At 42.2% G+C, this 15436-nt stretch overlaps 1 protein-coding gene across 1 annotated transcript in view; it reads right to left on the reverse strand.

Moving 5' to 3' along the window:
• Positions 1-7961: 7961 nt before the first annotated feature.
• Positions 7962-15436, reverse strand: part of LOC123572192 (argininosuccinate lyase-like) — a 40252-nt gene continuing 32777 nt past the window's right edge. The window contains exons 9-10 of the transcript XR_012432383.1: positions 9965-10084; positions 7962-9779 (exon numbers count right to left, since the gene is read on the reverse strand). The gene's annotated coding sequence lies outside the window, so the exon portion shown is untranslated. The remainder of the gene's footprint in view (positions 9780-9964; positions 10085-15436) is intronic.

Genomic DNA, 15436 nt, shown 5'->3' on the forward strand with positions numbered 1-15436 from the left:
ATTTTGAGACACAAGACATCAGAACTAATTCATAAGAATTTAGTCATACTTCTTTGTTCTTTTAAATTTGAAAACACTTAAGTATATTATGTTTAGAGTCATCTCAAAGCATGGTTACTATTTAATGTTTTACATTAATATTATTATACTAGCTTTTTCTCAGTTTAACTTACTGTATATACATAGCTAAAATTTTATATTTTGAAACAAGAAATCAGAACTAATTCATAAGAATTTAGTCATACTTCTTTGTTCTTTTGAATTTGAAAACACTTAAGTATATTATAATGTTTAGAGTCATCTCAAAGCATGATTACCATTTCATATTTTACATTAATTAGCTTTCAGTGAATGACCATAAAATTATTTTGTTTTATTGTGGTGTGGTTATGGCACATACAGGATTTGGTTCTGGTTACCATGAAAAACAAATATCCCTCTTTTATCACATTTTGTAGAGTTAATCACTACATTACACATATAAAAGCTTGTAATACTAAGCATGATTACAAATTTGTAAAACAAATTCAGCTTTAGTGTATTATATTTTATTAATATAAGCAGCTAAAATAAGTTATTTTATTAAGCTACAACTTTATAAAAAATTCTCCAACTTTTGCATTCTTACAGTTTTTTCTGTAAGTTTCAAATTTGCAATTTACATATTAAAAATATTCATGAATGTGGCCAGTATATTTTAATTTTGCTGTTAAAATATATAAGGTAATTTTGTCTAACTTTATTAGGAAATAATGTTCTCTAGTGCTGAGATTTTTAACATATAAAAGAGAGGAAGGAGTACGGAGAAGTCAAAACAGAAAAGAAAAAGATAACAATAATGGTTGTGTAATTTTTTTTTTTTTTTTTTTTTTTTTTTTTTTGAGACAGAGTCTTGCTCTGTCGCCCAGGCTGGAGTGCAGTGGCATGATCTCGGCTCACTGTAAGCTCTGCCTACTGGGTTCACGCCATTCTCCTGCCTCAGCCTCCTGAATAGCTGGGACTACAGGCGCCCGCCACCACGCCTGGCTAATTTTTTGTATTTTTAGTACAGACAGGGTTTCACCATGTTAGCCAGGATGGTGTAGATCTCCTGACCTTGTGATCCAACCACCTTTGTCTCCCAAAGCGCTGGGATTACAGGCGTGAGCCACCGCACCTGGCAATGGTTGTCTAATTGTGGCTCATAAGGGCATCAAGCCCTCAACGAAATATAATAGTACAAAATCACTGTGTCTCTGAACATTAGGGAAAAAAAGCATTTCTAAGTGCTTCACATATCTGCATTTTATGTATTTAGGGAGGAAGGAGCTCAACTGCTCATAGTAAGTGTACGTGAAGAATAGAAGATGTGGTTTTCCGAATTGGAATTTTCAACTTGGAAATACTCCTCCAAATTCAATACTTGACATATTTGGTGAGACTCTTGTCTATACTGTGATGCACAGGGGCATGATTGTACAAGACCTTTCAAATTTTTAGAGGAAAATGAGTGTTACACTTAGCTGGTGTCTTCTCAGTTGAAATAATCAGAAAGAAACACTCTTCCAAAAGGATTTTATGCTTTTTCAAAATTAGTAGCATAGAATTTGTGATCAAGACCCTCTAGTATTTTTCTACTGCCTACATTTAAAGTAATAATTTTCCTGCTTATATTTTCCTTCGAGGAAGCTGAGAATTAAATGTTATTAATTAAAAACATTTTACATTTATATATATTTTAAATCTACACAAGGGACAGTGCAAACATCACTATTCGAATAATATTATTAATAAAATAACAATACTAAAAAACTGTATTTTAGCCGGGCGCAGTGGCTCACACCTGTAATCCCAGCACTTTGGGAGGCCGAGGCAGGCGGATCACCTGAGGTCAGAAGTTCCAGACCAGCCTGACCAACATGGAGAAACCCGTCTCTACCAAAAATACAAAATTAGCCGGGTGTGGTGGTGCATGTTTGTAATCCCAGCTATTCGGGAGGCTGAGACAGAATTGCTTGAACCTGGGAGGCGGAGAGTGCGCTTACTCGAGATCGCGCCATTGCACTCCAGCCTGGGCAACGACAGCAAAACTCCGTCTCAAAAAAACCCAAAAAAACAAACTACTATTTATGAATACAAATAACATATCCATCATATACAAAACAGCTTTTGGATTTCTGTGACTTTTTCCTTTAATACACCCTTTATCTTTGCTTCAGATGTCTGATCTAAGCTTATGTTTTTGTTTTTGTTTTGTTTTGTTTTTTGAGACAGAGTCTTGCTCTGTCGCCCAGGCTGGAGTGTAGTGGCGCGATCTCGGCTCACTGCAAGCTCCGCCTCCCGGGTTCACGCCATTCTCCTGCCTCAGCCTCCCGAGGAGCTGGGACTACAGGTGCCTGCCACCACGCCCAGCTAATTTTTTGTATTTTTAGTAGAGAGGGGGTTTCACCGTGTCAGTCAGGATGGTCTCGATCTCCTGACCTCGTGATCCGCCTGCCTCGGCCTCCCAAAGTGCTGGGATTACAGACATGAGCCACCATGCCAGGTCGCTTATGTTTTTTGTGATCAGATTTTCATTCCTGGTCTGTATAATGGTGTTATTCCCCTATTATACATGATTATACATTTTGGGACTTACAAATATTGAGAATATACTAAAGTGAAAGGCAGTATAATGAGAGTAAACTTGAGCTGCATTATGTGTTTATTGACAGTGCTCAGGAGCTTCACCCTCAGCCCCAGCAGCCTTAGGTTGTCACTTCTAATAGCGAGAGCTAAGCTCTGCAGTTAGATTTTGAAATTTTTAACGGGTCACATAGAATCAAATTTTTTTTTGCACTCTGAACAACCTAAAAGTAGCATCTATGGATTTTTCCCCTATTTTGTTTCACCCAGTTTGGCATCATATCAATGCAAATTCCATAATTCTTCTATGGTGTAGTTGCCAGACTTATCAAATAACAATATAGAACACAGCTAAGTTTAATATTTCGATTAAAAATGACTTCTGCAATATATTAAAACCAATTATCAATTGTTTAGCTCTGGCAGGTGAGAAAAAAAATTTTTTTTTTTTGAGACGGAGTCTGGCTCTGTCGCCCAGGCTGGAGTGCGGTAGCCGGATCTCAGCTCACTGCAAGCTCCGCCTCCCGGGTTTACCCCATTCTCCCGCCTCAGCCTCCCAAGTAGCTGGGACTACAGGCCCCCGCCACCATGCCCGGCTAGTTTTCTGTATTTTTTTAGTAGAGACAGGGTTTCACCGTGTTAGCCAGGATGGTCTCCATCTCCTGACCTCGTGATCCGCCCAACTCGGCCTCGCAAAGTGCTGGGATTACAGGCTTGAGCCACCGCGCCCGGCCGAGAAAAATTTTTGAAGATACAATCAATTCAATCATACTCTATTTGTGTTCTCCAATTTATGACAACCAAGATCGTGACGGCCAAGATTGCTGATCTCGTCTGGGATCAGCATCAATGCTCTCAAGAGCCTCAGTGGAAAAACACACCATCTGATCATGCAGAAGATTATTCCGTTTCAGTATGTTTAGGTTATTTACAGAGAATGATTTAGCATAAACTGGATTTTTTTAGGGTGAAAAAATAAAATATTAAAATTCTTATCTATGTTATTTAATCTAATTCTTTGTCCTGTATCTTCTTTTGGTGTTTGGTTCATAAGGGTTATATTAATAAAACTATACAGATATATAGAAAAAACTCATTATACATATATTATTATCTCATGTTCAAATATATTTTTCTAGTACTGAAATATGATCCTTTAAATTTGGATACCATTAAGCCTTTAATTTAAAATTACTTTTTTTTTTTTTTCTGATTTCAACTCAATAGCAGAACTGAACTGTGCTGATGGTGTAGATGTATGCTGGTGGAAATCTTTCATTGTTTCCAGGATAAATGCAATTACTTATTAAAGTTTTGTAGAAAGAATAATAACCATTTAATCAACTAAATGTCTCCTTTATAAAATCAAACATATCTGGTGGTTTTAGAGCAACTTTTTCTCAGTCACTAATTTTTTATTATTATCCAAGGATACTCAATGTCAACATTTTTGCATCATCTCATATATTTTTATTTATGGAATTGTATAATACGTGACCTCGAATCAGACAGACTTTCATTTAAAAAAAAAATCTGAGTGAATTTAATGGTGTTTCACTTTTTTAATGTCATGAAGCTAAACTGTTCTTAGACCTGGATTAAAGTAAAATAATAAATGACTTCTGAATCTTGGCCAAATAACATGAAATGGTAACTGCAAAATTGTTCTGCAAAATTTTACAATTTATCTGAAGTTATCCCAAGAAAACTTGAGAGGAATTATCTTTCTTATTGAAGACTAAGTAGTTTTTATCTTATTGAAGATCTAGTTGAAGTATTTTTTTTAAATCTTACTGAATACCAAGTCTTATTGAAGACTTAGAATTCTTACTGAATACTAAGACTAAGACTTAAGTATTTTTCTAGGCTGGTAGAGTATCTCTGTTTTAAGTGAAGTCTCAGGAAGAAGACCAACATGTGACTATTTTGATGCAACTTTATGGTGAAACAAAGTAATTAAAAGTAGTGGCCGGACTCGGTGGCCCAGGCCTGTAATCCCAGCACTTTGGGAGGTCAGAAGTTTGAGACCAGCCTGGCCAACGTGGTGAAATCTTCTCTACTAAAATACAAAATTTAGCTGGTGTAGTAGGGTGAGTGCCACTTGGGAGGCTAAGGTAGGAGAATTGCTTGAACCCAGGAGGCAGAGTTTGCAGTGAGCAGAGATCACAACACTGCACTCCAACCTGGGTGACAGAGTAAGACTCTGTCTAAAAAAAAAAAAAATAGAGTTTATTTTGTTGTTAACTGAGAGGAAAATATTTTAAAATGTGTTCTGAGATAAAGAGAGATTGCATAATAAATCTATGGGATATGAACTAAACTGAGAGATAGCCAGGACCATTTCTATATTATATACAGTAAATTAGGGTTTCATTAAGCAGAATAACGTCCCCCAGCCCCTATAAGGATATTGACATTTGAATTCCAAGATATCACATTACAATTCATGACAGAGAAGATAAGGGTGCAGATAGGATGAATATTGCTATTATGCTGATGAAATATCATGAATTTATCATGGTGAGTCCAGTAAAATCACAAGGGTCAAAAATCATGGAAGAGTGATGATGAACAAATTGTATCAAAATGATAGACCACGAGAAAGACTCAACTGAATATATTTTTAATTGTTTTAGTGAGTCTTTTCATATTAACATACATTTAATTCTATTCAACTGTACAAATACTATTCATTTTATATGCTCAACTGAAGTGCTAAATATAAAATGAGAGAACACAGAACAAGGATATGATTACTGAGATGAAGGCCAAGGTACATGAGGAACATAGATAGTATGCACCTTAGACAGGCAAAATTGAAAATGTATTTATTATATAGAGAGATTCATAATTATATATACATACATTTATTTGGTTTATAAAATAGTACAGGAGATACATTATCAAGACTTTATATAAGATGGGGTTAATCAAGAAAATGAGAGTAATATAAAAATAATGATAATAGTAATAATTTTGAACACTGATGAAAGAACATTGATGATACAGATCTATTTTTTTCAAGTCTTCAAAACATGTTTCTTCTATGTCATTAGGATGAACACACATTTCACAAATAAAACACATAATCATTTTTAAATTAGAAATAAAGCCCTGGCCGTGTGCACTGGTCCACTCCTGTAATCCCAGCACTTTGGAAGGCCGAAGCAAGTGGATCGCCTGCAGTCAGGAGACCGAGACCAGACTGGCCAACATGGTAAAACCCCATCTCTACTTAAAAGACAAAAATTAGCCAGGCATGGTGGCAGGGGCCTGTAGTCCCAGCTACTTGGGAGGCTGAGGCAGGACAATCACAGACGATCATATTCACTGACTTGTATTGGTCAAGGGGGAGGCTGAGGCAGGACAATCACAGACTATCACATTTACTGAATTATATTGGTCAAGCAAGTAACTAAGGTCAACCAAATTTATAGGAAGGAAAATTAAACTCCACTTCTTGTTGAGAAAATGGCAAAGTTACACTGCAGGAGAATATATGGGAAAGGAAATACTGTTGCTGCTATTTTTGAAAAATATAATCTGCCATATAGGTATTTGAAAACATAACCATTTTTTCCCACTAACTCTTTAAGAATGGAAACTTTTGCTTATTTTATTTTTATCCTCCCTCTTTCCTTTCAATCTGCATGACTATGTCAAGACTAAGATCATACACATTCTAGGAAGCAAATGGGTTTTGTTAAGTTTGAATTGAGAAAGTAGAAGGGAAACCCACACTTTATTAAGTGAGGAGAACAAAGAGCAAATACATCTTTACAAGATTATTTTAGGGGTCTGGACAAACCTTTCTCATAATTTTATATTTTAGAGATTGGGTCTTTCTCTGTCCCCAGGCTGGAGTGCCGTAGTGCAATCACAGCTCACTGTAACCTCAAACTCCTGGACTCCAGCAATTTTCCCACCTCCGCCTTCTGAGTAGCTGGGACTACAGGCATGCATCACTGGGCTTGGCTAACTTTTATTTTTACTTTCTTGGAGATATAGTTTCTTGCTATGCTGTCTAGGCTGGTCTGAAACTTCTGGCCTCAAGTGATCCTCTCACCTCAGCCTCCCAAAATGTTGGGATTACAGGCTCAAGGTACCACATCCAGACTGAGTTTGTCTGTCTCAAATTACGGATTGACTGTGTATTATCAAGGTAGTCCAGTGAAACAAAATCAATAGGAGAGACACAGATATGATAGACAGATGGATAGATAGCTAGATGGTCAGTAGATAGACACATCTCTCTAGAGATAGCAAAACGGAAACAAAATGTTGAGTGCAGTAGAGGAGATATGGGGGTGCTCAGAGCAGAGAGTGAACAACTGCTCCGAGTGCTGACAACACCCACAATGAGAAATGGCACGTGACCTCTCAGCCCATGACTTGACATAGCCATCTATGTGCCCTACTCCCATCAGTCCACCTGAAATACCCAAAACTCATTGTTTCATTGTTCCCTGAAAACCCCTAGGTGAGATCATCACCTCTTACTTGTTGAATCCAGTATCTATCAACCCCGGGTGCATAATAGAATTACTAGAGGAGCCTTAAGACATACTCATACTAGACTGGGTGTGGCAGCTTACGCCTGTAATCCCAGCACTTTGGGAGGCAGAGATGGGCGGACCACCTGAGGTCGGGAGTTCAAGACCAGCCTGACCAACACGGTGAAACCCCGTCTCTACTAAAATTACAAAATTAGCCAGGCATGGTGGTGCATGCCTATAATCCCAGCTACTCAGGAGGCTGAGACAAGAGAATTGCTTAAACCCAGGAGGTGGAGGTTGCAGTGAGCTGAGATGGCACCATTAACTCAAGCCTGGGTAACAAGAGCGAGACTCCGCTTTCTCATGAGTGTCTGAAACCATCAATTTACTGCCAGAAATGGAGATACATGGTCCCTGACAACCTGGCACTTGCGTTTTCAAAGCCACCATTTCCTCTATCCTCTGGGCTGTCACAAATCCTCCTCTGCATGCCAGGAGTGCCCCTTGGACCCGGGGCTGGCTGCCTGGCCCACACCTGGGTCAGGCCTCACCCAGGAATACTCCTGTCACTCTAATAGAGTAGAAAATGTCACAGCAAAAGACCTGACCCTGCTGCATCCAGTCAGGAAACAGCCACAGGGATGGGAGCCACATCCACCACTTCTCTGCCCCCCGACCCAGGCTGGTTCCCAGGCCTTGGGGTCCTAGTGTGGACCTCCTGGCCACAATTAACGCAGGTGCAGGACCAGAGAGCCCCTTGGTCCCTCCCAACACATGAGGGAAGTTTGTGTGGTCAGGTCACGAACCGTGTCTGCGCTGCTGCTGTGAATAGGGCTTTCTTAGAAACACTTTTAATTTCCCTTTTTAAATATCCCTTTGGAACCACGTTTAATAATTTGCTGCTGGAACTTAGCAGTGATTATTCTTTGAATCCATTTTTCTTTTTTCTTTTTTAGAGATGGAGTCTTGCTCTGCAGCCCAGGTTGTAGTGCAATGACTTGATCTGGGCTCACTGTAGCTTCCGCCTTCTGGGTTCAAGCGATTCTCTTGCCTCAGCCTTCCCAGTAGCTGAAATTACAGTCACCCGCCACCACACACGGCTAATTTTTGTATTTCCAGTACAGATGGGGTTTTGACATGTTGGCCAGTCTAGTCTTGAACTCCTGACCTCCAGTGATATGCCCGCCTAGGCCTCCCAAAGTGCTAGGATTACAGGCGTGAGCTACCGCGCCCTGAATCCATTTTAACATTTAGTTTTCCAGATTAACTCGAAGTACCCCATGACTACACGCTAATGCAACTAGGCAGGATGGATGCACAAGAGCAAAAATCTCTGTGGGACATCTTTTGGGAGCATCAGTATTACTGCGGGATTTGGAAGTAACAACTTTAAATAATTTCCAAGGTAAGACACTGCAAATTTAAGAGAAGGCTGGAAAGACATCTGACTTTAATAACTGCCAGTCATCTGTGCCTAAGTCAGACTTTCTCCAAGAAAAAAAAAAAAAAAAAAAGAAACTCTAAGGAGAACCTATTTTTCATTCTTCTAAGTAGCTAAAATTAGAAATCACAGCAAATCAATAGAAAGCTCTGCCCTGCCATTCTCCGAAATCACAATATGGCCTTGGTATGGTTTTATTTGTATTTTTTGAAGGGGTTTGTTGATGTGTTGGATATAAATATTGGGGGGTTTTGACTGATGTTTGGAAGTTTTCAGCTATTAGTTGATGATGTATTTTTGTACCTCATTTTTCTGTCCCCCCTCCAACTTGGACTCAATCACTCCATAGGTCTCTAAGACTCTTCATTTTCTTTAAGCTTTTTCACTCTTTTATTCGGAATGGGCAATTTCTATTGCTCTGTCTTCTGTTTCTAATCTTTGAATAAGCTCAAAAGTATTTTTTAAATTTCCTTATCTTTCTATTGTTTCATAATTTCCATGTCTTTGCTGAGGTTCCACATCTCTTCACTGTTAGAATATTTTCCTTTACCCCCATAAACAGATTTATAATAGCTGCCTTTAAACATCCTGAATTAGAAAACCTTGAATATCTTAGGATCACTTCTACTGCCTGCTTTTTAAATTGTGAATGGATTACATTTTCATGTTTCTACACGTCTCATGAATTTTAAAATTGTGTTCTAAAACTGTAAAGAATCATTATAGAGATGCTCAATTCTGTTGTGTAACTTTGAAGAGCAGTATGTTTTACAAAAGGTGTTAATTGGGCTGGATTCAAACCTCAATATCTATCTCCCCTATAGTGGGCACAGCTGAAATCCCCATTCAGTTCTTACTCACACATAGGTCATACTTGTATTATACAGATGTGTTTCTATAACAATATATAATATATTATTCTGGTGTTATCATTATAATCTGTGTTAATTCAACAAGCTACTCCAGTATTACTGAAAGCCAGGACCTCAGTTTTGTCTGCTTATTGGATTTTGCATAAATCAAATTACACAGTATGTATACTTTTATGTCTACTTACTTTTATGGAACATTTGTGATATTTGTGATATATCAGTCCAAACTTCACTGAGCCCTGAGGCACTCTGCCCCTGCCACCCTGGCACTCAGTGGACCTGAGATTCTTCAGGGCCTCGTTTTCTTGGCCATGAGGGCATGGCTGGCATACTGGGATGGGGGCTCAGTGGCAGGATAGGCTGTAGCTGTAGGACAGAGTAGCAGCTGTGAGGCTCCAGGAGCCACACCTCAGGCCTCCCTCCCAGTCCTTGCCCAGGGCTCCCATTCAACAGGGCCTGCTGCTGACCAGGGAGCCGTGGCCACAGGCTGTCTGAAACTGACCACAAGACAGAATCTCCACCCACCTTCTGTCAGTCCGCTAAGCTCTCACCTCTCAATTGGACTGTGCTGCTCCATGGACTTGAAACAAACCCCAGAGTCCTCCTGAGTCTGAAGATGATAATTCCCTCTTGTCATGAAACAGCTGCATTTCTTGGAGGACTCTGATCTCCTGGAGCCAGAGGGAAGGACAGGAGGCTGACAGGGCCTGGATGGAAGATGCTGAAGGGCCCTTGGGGAGGGGGGAAACTGGGGCCCTGCTCAACAGTCCAGCTGCCATCACCATCTCATTACCAGGGTCACTTGCCCCCCAAATCCCCTACCTGCCCATGGGCAAACACATATCCTTCTGTTAATCCAGGCTAGACAGTGCTGGAGTTTTTCAAGTAAACATTCAGTGAGAAAGTTACACACACCACTACACACACACACACACACACACCCCACTACACACACACACCCCTGGTCCAGTACCCCTTCCAGCCTAATCTTTCTCTCTAGCCCACAAAGCTCTTGACTCCCATCTCCCATCTCTACTTTTTCGTGATGTGCAAATCCTGCTCAGTGTACTGTCTTTTCTGAAAAGACTTGTAAATCTTCTGGAGCTTTTTCTGTGGAGAGGGAAAAGAAGGAAAGATTTGAGAAATAATAAAGTGAAAGAAGAAATTATTTGAGAATAATAAGCAGATACGTACATTCCATTCTCCATTTTGAGAACCAAAAGGATCAAACTGCCTGGATGAGAATTTCTACGCTGGTCCTGTAAACCCTAAGGGCTCCATGGGTCTGGGGAGGGAGCTCTGTGGAAGCTACAGCAGCTCCATCTTGGATGCGAATCCACCATGTTGACTTTGGGTTAACCCCAGTTCTGGGAATTCCTTTAAGATTTCTACTTGATCTGCTTTTTCTTGTGTAAGAGCACATACTTACTGAAAGCCCTCTCCTTAGGTCAAAGCTACCTAGATGTCATCACACAACCTATAGGCTACGATGTGCACCTCATTCTCTTTCTGGAAGGCTGGTCTTAATTGCTCTGCAAATTCCTTATAGAGCATATTTACTCTTTTCCTACACTAAGTAAGCCCTAAATCTTGGGGGTAACAGCCTGGAGAACTACTGTCATGCTACCACTCAAGACCATGCTTCTGTCCACAAATTCCCCCCAATAAATTACCTTTTACTGACAAACTGGATTTGTCTGTCTCATTCTTTGATTTCTGGACTCCTGTGTTGGGGATCTCTCTGCAGATACATCCCTTTCATAAAACAAGGTATATTAGTCCATGCTCACACTGCCATAAAGAAATACGTGGAACTGGGTTTAATTGGCTCACAGTTCCACAGGCTGTAGAGGAAGCTAAGTGGCTTCTGCTCAGCTTCTGGAGAGGCCTCAGGGAGCTTAAAATCATGGTGGAAGGGGAAGAGGAAGCAGGCAGGCATATGTTACATGACTGGAGCAAGAACAAGAGAGAGCGGGGAGAGGTGCTACACACTTATTTTATTTTATTTTATTTTATTTTGAGAGGGAGTGTTGTTCTGTCGCCCAGGCTGGAATGCAATGGTGTGATTTCAGCTCACTGCAACTTTCACCTCCCGGGTTCAAGCAATTCTCCTGCCTCAGCCTCCTGAGTAGTTGGGACTACAGGCACGTGCCACCATGCCTGGTTAATTTTTGTATTTTTAGTAAAGATGGGGTTTCACCATGTTAGCCAAGATGGTCTCGATCTCCTGACCTTGTGATCCACCTGCCTCGGCCTCCCAAAGTGCTGGGATTACATGCATGAGCCACCATACCTGGCCTACACACTTTAAACAACTAGATCTTGTGAGAGCTCTCACTATCACAAGAACAGCACGGAAGGTATGGTGCTAAACAATTCATGAAGAACCACCTCCCTGATCCAATCACCTCCCACCAGGCCTCACCTCCAACACTGCAGATTACAATTAGAGATTCAGGTGGGGACACAGATCCAAACTATACACAGGCCTGTGGGTATGGCTGGATTTTGATGATCACAACTGTTGGCACAACTTGGGTCTTACTTAACCCGACCGTGCCCGGGAATGTTATGGTGTCCCATGGTCCCTGGACTTTCTGGGCACGACTGGCCCATCCTCTGGATTGTAAATGCTCTAGGAGTTTCTGGGTAGGTTTCTACAAAAGACTTCAATCTGTAGAGGTTAGAATAATATTATCCATATGGTTTTCCCAGAGAATGTCGGGCAAATCACTCCAAAATGTCTCACGTCACTCTAAACCATGTCAGAGAGTTGCGCTGTGTAAGTTTCTCTGGGAGCAATCAAAAGGTACACTGTTGGTCCTCTCAGCTGAAGGCAAAATGGTCCTGGGACTTTGGGTCTAAGGGTATGCTGCAGAAAGCATTTGCCAAATTCAGGACAGTATGCCATGGACCTGAGCAAGTGTTTAGTTTTTCCAGGATTTGAGCCATTTGGGGGACAGCAGCATGCATGGCCAGAGTCACCTTATTCAGTTCCAAATAATCAATGATCAACTGTCATAATATCCCAAGAATCAACTGTCATACTCCAGGTGCCATCAGGCTTTGGCACCAACCACACAAACCTGTTCTATGGGCTCTGTGCAGACATGCAATCCCCATCCTTACGAAGTCCTGAACAGAAGCCATGATCTCAAGCCAAGCACAGTGGCTCACGCCTGCAATCCCAGCACTTTGGGAAGCTGAGGTGGGCAGATCACTTGAGGTCAGGAGGTTGAGACCAGCCTGGTCAAAATGGTGAAACTCTATCTCTACTAAAAATACAAAACTTACCAGCATCATGGTGCTTGCCCGTAATCCCAGCTACTGGGGATCTGAGGCAAGAGAATCACTTGAACCTGAGAAGTGAAGGCTGCAATGAGCCAAAATCATGCCATACACTCCAGCCTGGGTGACAGAGGGACTCTGTCAAAAAAAAAAAAAAAGAAAAAAGAAAAAGCCATGATCTCCTGTGCCCTCCTGGGAGGTGACATTGTTTGATGCACACCACTCCTCTTGTGCAGGATAATGTCACTGGTTTCCTTTTGGCTTCCCCTCAGAGCATGGCTTTTGCGACCCTCACCTAAAGACAGAACTTGTCTAAGGTTGCCTCAAGGACAGTTCTCAGGAGAATGTTTGTCTCCAGCATGTGCTCGGGTATTGGGAAGATGTAGACCCTTCAGAGACAAATCTCATTGCTTGCTCTGAAGGGGCCAGTGACTCATTCTAGCCACATGGGGCCTCTGGTCCCCTTCAATGGCCCAACGTTGAGAACATTGGCCTTCCTGTCATGTTGGGGGCTGCAGAGTTTGCTCCCCTCCTGGGAGAGGGAAGAGGCGGCGAGACCAGCCTGCTCCTCACACTGGCACCCACACTCCATCCCCAGCCACAAAAATTCTACTCCTGGCCTGCACGGGTCCCAGTATCAGCCATGCCTGCTGTCTACACCAAAACAGCCACTGCTGTGGCCCTCAGCCCTGCCCCTCAAGGCCTGGTCCAGCTACCGCCTCAGACCACCTAGAGCCACAGTGAGCTTGAGGTGAGTGTGGGGCAGGTGGTGCAGCTTCTCTTTTTTTTTTCTCTGCCTGACACAGAAAACGGGACTCAGAGCCCCTGCTGCCACTACCATCAAAAGCCACCCTCAGAAGTAGGCCTGAGGCTGCAGGCTCCCCAGCACCTCTCCACAGAGTCTTTCTTCCATTTAACCTCCACAGAGGCAACTAACAGTGGGCGACAGTGGGCAGGTCTTTCTCCAGGCGCAATTCCTCCTCCTCTAACTCAGGGACTTTGCTCTCGGCCCCCAGCAGAGCCTTTGTTCTTAGGTGGCCTGCCCATGGGAGAGGCCAACCTAACCCCTTTCCACCCGCTGAGGTCTGGGCTCCTTGGCAATTTTTAACCCATCAGCCTCCTCTAGCCTGCTGAAGCTTTCACAGCATCTTGGCACTCACAGGGCAGGGCAGCCTGCAGGCATCAGGCAGCGGCTGACAGAGCCTCACATAGGCACTTGCAGGCATCCTGGGATCTCCCCAGAAGGGTCCTGTTTTCCCTAGCCCTTTTCTTTTTTTTTTTTTTTTTTTTTGAGACAGTCTCTGACCCAGGCTGGAGTACAGTGGCCTTGGCTCACTGCAAACTCCACCTCCCAGGTTCAAGCAATTTTGCTGCCACAGCCTCCCCAGTAGCTAGGATTACAGGCACCCATCACCACACCTGGGTAAATTTTGTATTTTTAGTAGAGATAGGCTTTCACCATGTTGGCCAGGCTGGTCTCGAACTCCTGACCTCCTGATCTGCCCACCTCAGCCTCCCAAAGTGCTCGGATTACAGGCGTGAGTCACCATGCCCGGCCTCCCAGCCCATTCTTTAGAGTAATGCCGACTACACCAGCTCTTCCCTCAGGCTGAACCAGTGGCTGGAGTTGCCCCAAAAGTGACAGAAGCGGAATTCCCACAAGACACTACCCCAAACCATCCTGAAATGGGGCAGTTGGAATTCCAAAGAAAGAAGCCCTGAAGCCCAGAGTGGTCTGTCCAAAGCATGCATTAGAGGAACCAACACAGAGGGGGCTGCAGCGTATCCTTGCAAGACACGAATCAGAGATATTCTACCCAAGTATGTCTGCAATGATGGGTCTGGTTATGGAGTTCACATGAAGGTTTAAGGAATTTGGCCTCGGGCCAGGGCTAGTTTCTTTCGATGCTGTGGGCAACATCCTAAACATTTTTATCAGCACCTGGGAATGGTCCAGACCCTGGCTTGGGTTGAAGCCTGCAGGGAAAAACCTGAAGCTGAAGCTGGTCATATCACAAGAGTGTTCAAGTTACTCTGTAATACTGTCTTCACAGAGGAAAAAAAGTGGGGAGGAAGTGAGGTAACAGCCATTATTCTTTGCAGTAAGATTTTCTCTTTTTTTTTTGAGATGGAGTCCCACTCTGTCACCCATGATGCAGTGTATTGCTGTGATCTCAGCTCACAGCAACCTCCTCCTCCTGGGTTCAAGCAATTCTTCTGCCTCAGCCTGCCAAGTAGCTGGGATTACAGGCGCCCACGACCACGCCCACCTAATTTTTATATTTTTAGTAGAGACAGAGTTTCACCATGTTGACCAGACTGATTTGGAGCTCCTGACCTCAAGTGATCCGCCCCCCTCGGCCTCCCAAATTCCTGGGATTACAGGTGTGACCTACCACGCCTGGCCTGCAATAAGAATTTGTATTGGGAAGTGGAAGTCATTTGTTCTTCAAGATCATTTCCTGTATTTGGTTTCCTGTGCATATCTATATCGGTTTTGCTGGGGAGAGAGTTGTCAATTTCTACATAAAAACATAGTTGGGAATTTGAAGGGATTATATCGAATTTCTCGGTCCATTTGTGGGATATTGTTATCTTGGAAATATTAAGTATTTTCATCCTTAAAAATTAGACACCTTTCAATTATTTCAGATCTTGATTTCTTTCAGCATTAATAAAAATTAAGTGTAGGCCAGGCATGGTGGCTCCCGACTATAATCCCAACACTATAGTAG

This window comes from Macaca fascicularis, chromosome 3 (assembly GCF_037993035.2).
Source record: "Macaca fascicularis isolate 582-1 chromosome 3, T2T-MFA8v1.1".
Classification (NCBI taxonomy): Eukaryota; Metazoa; Chordata; class Mammalia; order Primates; family Cercopithecidae; genus Macaca; species Macaca fascicularis.